The 10691-nt window shown below is 43.1% G+C and overlaps 1 protein-coding gene across 8 annotated transcripts in view; it reads left to right on the top strand.

Moving 5' to 3' along the window:
- The first annotated feature begins 631 nt into the window (after nt 1-631).
- Nucleotides 632-10691, top strand: part of Kcnj15 (potassium inwardly rectifying channel subfamily J member 15) — a 43137-nt gene continuing 33077 nt past the window's right edge. For all 8 annotated transcript variants that reach the window (XM_074072647.1, XM_074072645.1, XM_074072652.1 and 5 more), the window contains exons 1-2: nt 632-845; nt 1063-1199. The gene's annotated coding sequence lies outside the window, so the exon portion shown is untranslated. The remainder of the gene's footprint in view (nt 846-1062; nt 1200-10691) is intronic.

Below are 10691 nucleotides of genomic sequence, written 5' to 3'. Positions count from 1 at the left end.
GATGAAGTGCCTGTGCAGGGGACATGTAAGTGTGTCACTATCTCCTTTGTGACGAAGGGCTTTTGCTCCTCTGGACTCTGCCTTTGGGCCAGTGTAAGGTTATCTCATTAGAATAAGCTCCTGCCTCTGAGGACTTACTGGGTTCCTATACCCTCTGCCCCTGGAAGGCTCAGAAAGCATGAGCCATGGATTTGCAATGCTTGACATGGTGGCTGTAAGAAGTTCCCTGGCATAGGAAGGGCACCATAGCTGGGTTCCAGACAGAAGCTCACTGCTTCATTTCCAGAACCCAGAAAATCTCCCCTTAAGTCAAAGTATGTCTGACCATCTCTCCTAAAAATGCCATACTCTGTGCAAGAGTTCTGGATCCCAGATTCCTCTACTGGGCTGGATTCCCATTAGCCAAAAGAACTAACATTACCCTTATCTCTCCCACTGTCTGTGTTTCTTCATGAGGGAGAGCAAAGGCAACAGAAAAACTGCAGTGGCCATAGGGAGGAGGAGCTAAAAGCAGGAGTTCCCCTTGGTGACATTGGCTTAGACATACTTGATCTAGGTATGGTCTGCATGGGTGGGTGTGTTCCGCTTTCCCCAGGAGGCGGGGATTCTTGTTAATATTTATTTGGGGTGGGGAGAGGGAAGGGAAAGGAGAACAGGGAGGTAAAGGAGCGCTTGTTACAAAAGATAATGCTTATTTATTTACAGTTTTCAAAAAGACACTTTGATAAGAGTAGGCAAAGTTTCTTCAGAGATTAACTGGTGTTCTTTAAAAAGGGCGTTGGTTTTCTTTTACACAGGTGTCTGGAAAGCACGGGACCGGTGCCATTAGAAGCAGTCCTGTGCTGGTCTGTAGTCTCCTTAAGACCTTAAGACACACTGACATCATGGACTCCTTTCTCAGATTCCTTCTCTCTCTCTCTTTCCCTCTCTCTCTCCCTCCCTCTTTTCCTTCCTCCCTCCTTCTCTGTCCCTCCCTCATCTGCCCCAATCTCTTTCTTTCTCTCTTCAGTTCCTTCAGGTAATTCCTACTCAAACTTGTACCAACTTGTTTTTGACTGACAGTGAACAGCTAGAGTTTCTTCACTCTGAGAACGCCTGAGTACCTAGCTTTCCAAGCAACCTGCATGGGCTGATCACTTCTCCCTGGTCAGAGCCCCCAGCCAGCCAGGAGCCAGCACTCAGCGGACTGGACTTTGCAGGTAAGAGGAGCACTGACACTGGCTTGTGTCAGCTCTGAGACCTGCAGCCTGCTACAGATAGTTTTGCAAAACTTCTAAAGGTAATGAAAAAGTTGTGATTCTTTTGAAACTGACTTAAATCATTCAAGACGGCCAAGCTTATCTGGGGGAATTTACAAGTGCTGTTTGCATGTGGAAAACGGGTTTTTCCTTAATGATGGGGCAAAGGGAAAAAAAAAGAAGTACTTTATTCTTGCCTATGAAACGGTATCCAGATGTCTCCCTGGCTGTGGGTGTCTGGGTCTACACTGGGAGAATTACTTTGAGTTCTCTTTGCAAGTGTTTTTCTATCTCAGCGTCTGTCAGAGCAAGTTTGTTACAGATTTTCAGCGATCATATAGTTCTTTGGCTAATTCTCGTGCAGTCATTTTCCTTTGTTGGTGGAGAAAATCAGTTTAGGTTGCCGTAAGGCGAAACCTCACCAGAATATTTTAAAATCTGTTACCTATCCTTATGAGAAAAAGAAAAGTTCTGGAAGTTTTCTGTGGTAGATATAAGAATGTAAACAATTTCGACTTTGGAAACATTCAAACTTTGTTCACGACCCATGGATAAAGCTTTTTATAATCAGCATATAATTTTATGTACGTGTAGACTATTTTCAGCTAATAAATGTTATACTGGGTGAAATTTCCACATCACTCCTGTAAAACCTACTTTAGTCTCCTCTCCCTCCCTACTTCCGCATTTAGTCCTTGAAGGAAATGAGAATTCTTCATTCCATAGACATTTCTTGACCTCACATTTTCTTTAAGTTACAGGTTAGGAAACTTACAACAAATGCAGTATTTAACTTAACAAAAAAACTAAAGACCAAAATTTTGTTCTACAAAAATCCAAAAGTTCAGAGTGACCTCTTTTTATCTGAGCATATATGTTAATTTCCCCCTTGACCTTTAAGAAGGATTTTGAAAAAATTTAAGTGACCCTAACTATTTTTTTTTTCAACCTCAAACATTCACACATAATTAAGTTTATTCTTCTCCTTCCTCACCTTGCCCTCTGCCCTGGATGTTTAAACAAATCAGGTCACAATCTGTAATAGCCTTGGGTGACAAATTCTCTCCAATTTACAACTGCCTTAAAAATCAAAAGAAAGAAGTGTCACATAAAACTGTAATGTACTTTTAAATGTTATCAGTTTGTGAAAACTGACTATTACAGGGAGACTCCAGTTGAAAAATTAAGCACTTACCTCACACAGGGCTCCTGCTCCTCTGTCCATACTTTCCTGGGATTTTTACTCTCTAGCAGCTTCCCTCCTTTCCTTAGCTGCACTATAATAAGTGGTCAGTTAGGGAGCAACCCAAAGGTCATCTGGTGGGTTTTCACAAAAGGCTAGAGAGTGACAGAGTGTGGCCAAATCACCAATAGTTCTGTCTCAGAAATGCCAATCAAATAGTGGAGCAATTCCTCCCTGAATTAAATAAGGCATAAGTGGTTTGAGTAGGTTTAGAGAAACAGACTTGGTTGAAGTTGGTGATTCTGGTTGCTTAAGGAAAACACATTTCTAAAAAGTCCTCCTCTCTGACCGCTCCTTCCTTCCCCCAACAGCTGTGGTCATTTTGCACAAAGAGTTATTTCCCCAATTTCCTCTCCTTGAACTTATAACCCCTGCTGTCAGCCCATACTTTGGAGGGCAAGAGAGAGCGAGACCCCTGGCTTCATGTGTCAGCAGTCCTGAGCCAACGAAAGCAGGTATTTTGGCTCCTTCCTCCAGGATTGAGCACACCCTGATCTGCTTCTGCGGGTAGGAAATGTAGAAAGGCCAAAGGCAGCTTCTTGTTTTGGGGTGTGAAGGGGGTGTGTGTGATTATATACCAGAAGAACAGCAATGTGCTGGGTACAAGAAAACTCACTTGTCTGTGGCTTTAGGCACTGAATAGAGATGCAAACCTTTTGTGTCTTAATCAGAGAATGTCAGACACCTGACATTGACATTACCTTCCCTGCCCAGTCCCATATCATCTGCTCAAGGCTCAGAGCAGACCCCTGACATCCTCGCATGTGACATCCATGTCCAGGGTTGAATGCATAATGAGTCTGTGTGGCAGGCACACTGAAATCTCATAACCACCTCACCACCATTCAGAGAGGGGCTGTGAGCATGGCACCACTGTGATGGCCAGCCTTGGGGACACAGTGTAATGCACTGACCTCCCCAGGCATTTCCCTTCCGCCTTGAATACTGAAGTAAGGCAGCTCCTGTCTTCGCCCCTGCAGAGATTCAAGCACTCCACATTGGAGTAAACGGGGCATCTCCAAATGGGTTGTTTTCATTCTTCTTTCACGTAAAATAACTCCACTCCAAAAATAGTCAGGAAGCTATGGCAAGAATTAATGTCGGCTTTTATGTCTGCGAAGAAGACTTCCTTGCTTGAGTGGGCACACCAAGAGGCAAGTCACACTCTCTCCCCTTTGTCCTTGGTCTTTATCTTTCATGAGCCACCTCAGGAGTGGGGCTTTTGGCACCCTAAGAAGGTGGGGTGTGGCCTAGCCCAGGTACAAAGTAAACCAAGAGCTGGTCTTGTTCTTTCAAGGACATGGTGCCCTGAACCGGGCCAGGTGTGACCCAACACCTGGCTCTTTGTGGCTGCTCAGGTAGCTTCCTGGTGCCAGTTCTACAGACAGGTAAAAGAGCTATGTGACCAGCAACAGTTCGGAGGTAAGGAGCACAAGAGGGCGAATCTTCCCGAAACTGAGGAAATGAAGGAAGCCCACTCCTCACCTTTAAAGAACAATAGAGATAAAATAAATAATAACATAAATAAAGGTTCTGAGAGAAGTTTTATTTATAAATGTTACTTTGTTGAGATGGAAAGGGGCAATTTCAGAGAGAAGTTTTATTTATAAATGTTTTTATTTATAAATGTTACTTTGTTGAGATGGAAAGGGGCAATTTCAGAGCATTGACTTCCCTGATAAAAGGCAAGGTGAGCTAGTTGAACTTGACAAACCATCTCTGAAAAATGTCTTCTGGATTAATTCAGACAACAGTGGGGGAGCTCCACTTATAAGGGAGCTGGATCCATGAAGAGAGTTCTTCCACATTTCCAGGGACTTTTCGTCACATTTGTGCTTTTTCCATGAAGACAAGCTCAGAGCTCCAGAAGAAGCATAGGTACCAGCCTTCCCTCCAATGGACATCTGTCCTTCACTAGGGAAGTCCATTTTGACTCTAGAAGTTCACACGTGGTCCAATGCCAGAGCTCAGCCTGTCGCTTTAGACCCAAAATTCTATAGGATAAAATTGCAGGTATTTTGGTGATAATATGAAGACAAGTCAGGGTTGTCTGACCATGCTAACAGCATCAGCAGATACATAAGAAGAAATACAAGCTCTTGATTTTTGGTTAAAAGCATACACATGTCAATCACCTGGTTTATGTAGGAAGAGCATGCCTGTATCCTCTTGGGACTGAGGATATTAAAAGAGATGGCAAGAAGAATTAGCAGCACTGTAAGCCATGTCTTGCCAATTTGGTTCTTCCCATGGCCCTGCAGTTCGGATCAAGAGCAGTCTAGACTGGAGAGACAGCAGCCCTTTCCACACTGGGCCAGTCAAAGTCATAGTCACAGTCTGACTGCTCATAGCTCACTCAGGAATCAGAGTTCAACCTAAACAGCAGCTCTAGCCTGCCCCTGTTCCAGGGGTTACTGACCACACTAGTCCACTGGAATTCAAAGATAGTGACACGGAGGAGCATGGAGGTGGTTAAGCTGGGAATCAGGATTCAGGGTACCCAGGCAGTCTGGGTTTGGATTTTGTCCAATCCTGTTTTGGTTGGAGCTACCCTGGTATCTATCAGGCTGATGGCTGTTAAATTCTTGTGTATTTTCTCTAGTAACAATATGAAAGGCTGGTTTAGATTTTATGTTGTTTAAAGACTACGATTTGGGAACTTTTTTTTAAGAAAATGAATGAGAAATTATGACTAAAATTAGGATGGAGCTTTGAAATCAGCCTGTGCATGAAGGAGCCCTGAAGCTGGAGTTTCTTCATCCTTGTGGTAAATCCATTCTGTCTTATGTAAGAAAGTCCCAGTACCTGTTTCCTGAATGGAGGGATGAATTAATGCATGCAAATCATAGCTGCTGGCTGCCCTCTGAGTAACTCTGAGAAGTGATAAGCAAAAATGTCACAGAATTGTGCTTACACATTTACTGATCAGTGAGCGACAGAAGATTGGTCTGGATGACAACATGCTTTGCACATGGCTGGCATGAAATGAAAGGCAGATTGCTGTACGACAGCTGAAGCCTAAGGTCATAGCGAGGCCCCAGGGGAAGATGATATCAGAATTGTTTTTCCTATAGTATGTGGGTATCAAAATTCGTGCTGCACATTTGCCACTTGCAAAGCCCCTCACTAAAACCCCACAGAATACTAATCACGAACCTAGAACCCAGCCTGACATCACATGCCTCAACAATACTCATTTCCTTTAATGGACTCTGAGCATTTCCCCAGTCAAATAGCTGTGTGTCTGGCAAGGGATCCTCTTTCTGTCCCCCTTCAAAGCAAAGGGACTTGCTTTCTATAAATGCTTCTTCCAATTTCTGACAGCAGTTAATAGTGTCATTTCCTGGTACAAATATTTGCTAGACTCAAGCCTTACAGGACAAATAATGTTCTCACTCAGTGATATTTAGGCTTTCAAATATTTGCACATTGGTATCTTGCTCTGTCCTCATCCTCTTTGCCAAAGAATAAAAGGTCAGTTTCCCAAATCTTCCTTCTTACTTACTAAGTTACTCTGTGTCTATTCCTTTGTTTTAAGAAAACCTGGAAAAGTTTACCTTTGCTTTGAAAGTTCGTGAAATTTGGTGTCATGTGTCCTTTGCCTCCCAGCCTCATTCCCACATACCTGCGAGGAGTTAAGAAAACATATGAGCCCAGATGCACCTGGCCGCGTGGGGGGTTGGGCAGGCTGCAAACACAAAGAAATGAGAAACCCACCCAGGGTTTTCTGAAGTAAGATTTTCTAAATAGACAGTGAGCTATGATCACACACAGTCATATCTGTGCAAGTAACAAAGTCAGTGTGGGCATGAGCTTAGCGAGAACTTTTGTATGTATATATTTATAAACCACAAAGGAATATACCCACATCCACTGGAGCAGAATCTTGATCGTGATTTCAAAATTAAACACGAGTTTTAGAGAATTAATAACTGAGCTTGGGAAGCGTTAGGTGCTCACTGAGTCTAGTTTCACATATACTCTACAGTTTTCTCGAAAGACAGTGTCCACTGTCCTTTGCAGATAGATCTTTTTATTTTAGTTTCATGTCCACGCCGAGGTTATCAGCGTTCCCCATTGGGTTAGACTCAGGTCTATCTCCAGCACAAGGGGGCCGTCCCTGGTGTCCCACTGAGCCTGGGCTGAGAACCTCTGATAATCCCCTCCCATACCTGGATATAGGCACTTCATCCCACTTGGCCAGACTTTTCAATGGCCTATTTACTGCTCTCTTTTCCCTGCAGGAAAGCAAACTCTTTGACAGGAGAGATTTTACTTATTTCTTCCTCTGTGTTCCCAAAACTTAGCCCAAGGAGTGCCTCAGGCAGTGTTTATCAGATGCCTGTGCGTTGTCACGAAAGGCAGAATTTTTGCTATAATTACATCTTCCCATGCATCCAGACTGTACTTCTATCCCATCTTGCAAACACAGCACAGACCTTTTTATCTGAAGTGTTTTGAAAACACACTCATCTGAAAACCAGTAACTGGTGTATTTTCTCCCGTAGTACATAGCACAAAATTAATGGATCAGATGCTAGACCTGTGTAAGTGGGGTTATTGAGAAGGGCGACATCTTTTATAAGTGAGAAGAAATGGTACCCATGTGTCTATGGTTCAGCAGTCTTAGGAAAAGTAGAAAACCTGTTGGATATTTTGGGAAGAGGATGAGGAGACATGAGATAAAAGGGACAAATGATACAAAGCCAGCAGGGTCCAGCATGGAAGCATAGACTGGAATTTTGATCTTGGGGAAGAAAAGGAAAGAAAGAAAAAAAAGGAAGAGTTAACTGCAGTTCTGAGGTATAAAGGGGTGATTTGATCCATGGTGTGGTAAATCCTGCAGACAATCAAATCAGCATCATTTTTGGTCCCTTTCAAATGGCTCCATTTAGCTATGGGCTGTGTTAGCATACCTGTGGCAATAAAGGTATTTGACTCTCAATGTGTTTCAAATTTTAAGTTGCAGAGAATTTTCTAGATTTGCCCATTTTAAAGATGAAATATTATAGGGCTGAAACTCACAAGAGCCACTTTTCTGTGATTACAATCAAATGCATTTCATTCCAACAGGGCTACGCCAGTACAAGGCATTTCAGAACCTGAGACTGCGTGCTAGTATGCATATTTAAACATGAATCTTTATAATTACAGATATTAACTTGTCTAGTCCAATATCCTGGGAACGTTCCTTACACTGTGCTTTCCATACAGCACTTTGTTTGGTTTTTAGTATCTGAAGAAAGAGTCTAACTTCTCAGCCCACGGTTGGCAGAAATGTGTGTTCAGTGAGTGTTTAACTTCACTCTCTTTAGTATTTTGAATACTTAGGTTCTGACCCTTTGTCATCTCCTCCTGCATGCTCTTGCTGAAGGCTTGCTCTGCAGGAGGTTGGGTCTTATATCTGTGTAGAAGAAGAGAAGGCTCAGTCCAGATATCAAGGAAATCCCTAGCTGCTATTGGCTAGGAATGAAGGTGGAGACATAGTAGAGAGGCACTGGTTGCTGATAGTGCTGAAAGCCCCATGCTGTTGTAATGAGCCCTTCTTAACCCCTGCTCAGGTAGCATTACCATTAACCCCTCTGTAGGTGAAGCAAGCAGGGTGCAGAGGTTCGATCCAGGGTGTTTACTGGATGACATTGATGTCATCAGTGCTGTGTCCAGGGAGGACATGCTCAAGGATGTTTGCCATTCAGTTTGGTAGGTAAAGGGAGTCACTGGAAGTTTCAGTTCTTGGGGTTGTGAGCTACACTTGGCAGTGATGCCAAGTGATGGAAGGGCACATTAAGAGACAGAAGAAGAGGAGTGAAGCCCTTTTACTCAGGGGCAGTGGCCATGAGAAAAAGGACAAGGGAGGTGGAATAGGAGGTCTTGCTCTAGACTGGAGTGAAGGAGTTTCAAGATAAGACAGATGGAGAAGGGTGATGCCATTGTTAGAACCCCAAAAAACCAGAAGTCACTGAACTTAGGAGACAAATGGGAGCTCAATTTTAGACAATTCAGTTCTGAGCAGCTTATGGCTGGATCTCCAAAGAGACGGTGGTGAACAACACTTAAAGTGAAATCTATGGTCAGGAGGGTAAGAAAGAGAAAGTCAGGAAATGATACAAAGAGAAGCCAAAAGCATGAGAGCAAGGGTAAGAAGAACACACCCAGCAGAAAGAGAACAGATTGTAGAGAAGCAGCTGGGTCAGAGTCTGCCCACCAGGAAGAACTGCCATTTCTGAAGAAGACATGGTTAACAGCCCTGCCCTCGGCTCTCCCTTCTAGAGAAAGGGAAAAAGAAGGAGGCTAGGCATGGAAGGGAACTGAAAGGAAGACACATGGTTAGTGCAATCACACCACTGAAAAGAGAAGGCAGAGTAGGGCTTGGTAACCCCTGCTGACTCACACCTCAGACACAAGGCCCCTGGAGTTGGAGGCTCTCTTTGACTGGTAAGGCAGAGTTCCCAGGAACTGGAGGATGGCTGCCCCTAAGCCTGCTAGCAGAGTTTCATGTCCTTTATTTGTTAAGTGTGGCTAACCCATTTCTTCCTTGAAGTCAAAGGGGTGATTCAATAGATTAACAGCTTTCGTTATTTAAGACTATGTGTTTAGCTCGGAGGAATGATCACGTGTGTTCCTGTGTTCACAGAAACTGTGATCACTGTTGGAAATGTGCAAAAAAGAATCCAGCAACTCACCAGAACTGGGAGGGTACCTGGCTTTTGCCAGCTCTGTGTTTCATGTTTCCAAGACACTGGATAAACTACAAGCCCATTCTTGAATGTGTTTCCAATAAAAAAAAAAAAGGAAAGATAATGCAGGGTCCAAATTAGCTAATTACTGCCATGATTAAAGCAAGACTTTTCAAGTTTATTCTTTCATAAGATCAGCAACCTTTTGAACACAAACAGGATCTGACAAAGATAGCAATAACGAGGGAGAAAGGAGGAAAAAAGCCCCTTTCAGAGCAAGAGAGATGCCTGCTGTGAAACTGTACTTAAAGCTTGTGTTGCTGAGACTCTTTTCTGGTTTTTTCAGTGCTGTGATTACGCAAATTTTCAGCAAAATATAAAGTGTTATATTATAGCATTTTTAAAATTAAAATCTTTTTTTTAAAAAAAAGTAAAAGGTCAAATGAAAGCAGGGTGTGGTAGTACACATCTATAATCCCAGCACTGGAGATGGTGAGGCAGGAAGATTGTGAGTTCAGTACCAACCTAGGAGACATAGGGAGATGCTATTCAAAACAATAGAAAAGAAAAAGAACCAAAGTCAAATGAGTAACACATGATCTGGGAACTCTACAGTCACACAGATGAGAGGGAAAGTGAACGTGTGACAGAGGGTCATTTGGATAAGAGAGGCAGCCTGGCCCCAGGAAGAGAGATTCTGATCTTTGGAATCTTACATCAGCCCTAGTTGTGAATTCCAGGTGTGCAGACTCCAAGCCACAGCACCCTTGGGGAGGACACACTGTTGTCTGAGCCTCAGTTTCTCTGCATGCTTGAGAGCAGATGGGAAGTGGTCCACAGAAGGTGGTTCCTTTTCTCTGTGCTCCAGGTCCCCAGCCTCCCAGCTTCCTTGAGGCAGCTAGGGAAGAAAAGGTGAGACTCGGAAGGTGAATCCCTGGATTGGAGTTTTCACTTGGGCCAGGCAATGGGGACAAGTGTCTAGCTTCTTAGGTGCTTTTGTATAAAACTCAGAGAAAGTCCTGCCCCAGGGACAACAGGACGGTAGTCACAGGCAATGGTTTTTGTGAAAGTGTGGAGGAAACCACTTCTGTATTGTGTTTTATGAACTTTTGGGAAACAGGTATTCTCAAAATGACCAAAAATTATTCCTACTTTTCTCCTTGAGAATCTGATTCCTTTATTATACAATTTTACTTTTTAAAATCTTACTTTATAAAGAAAGCCTGAGTTACAAAATCTCCAAGCAGCATTTTGAAACCTACAGAAGGGATTCTACTCCGTAGCTCCTCAAACTGAACAAGATTTGAGATGGGGAACAACTAGTTTACTGGGCTTGTGTCTAGAAATGTCATAGCTCTTTAGACAAAAAGGAATCAGAAATTCCTCTTTTAATTAGTTTTTGAGGTTCTTCTTTTCAGTGAAAAACACAGAGCAGCCTTAGAAAGATGGCTTTCTCTGTGTTTCATATGGAAAAGAAAGTGACAAAAGAGAATGAGTCTGAACTTGGCCTGAAAGGCAGCAATGCTGTGGAAT

This window comes from Castor canadensis, chromosome 5 (genome assembly GCF_047511655.1).
Source record: "Castor canadensis chromosome 5, mCasCan1.hap1v2, whole genome shotgun sequence".
Lineage (NCBI taxonomy): Eukaryota > Metazoa > Chordata > Mammalia > Rodentia > Castoridae > Castor > Castor canadensis.
This window is presented reverse-complemented; position numbering and strand designations above follow the sequence as displayed.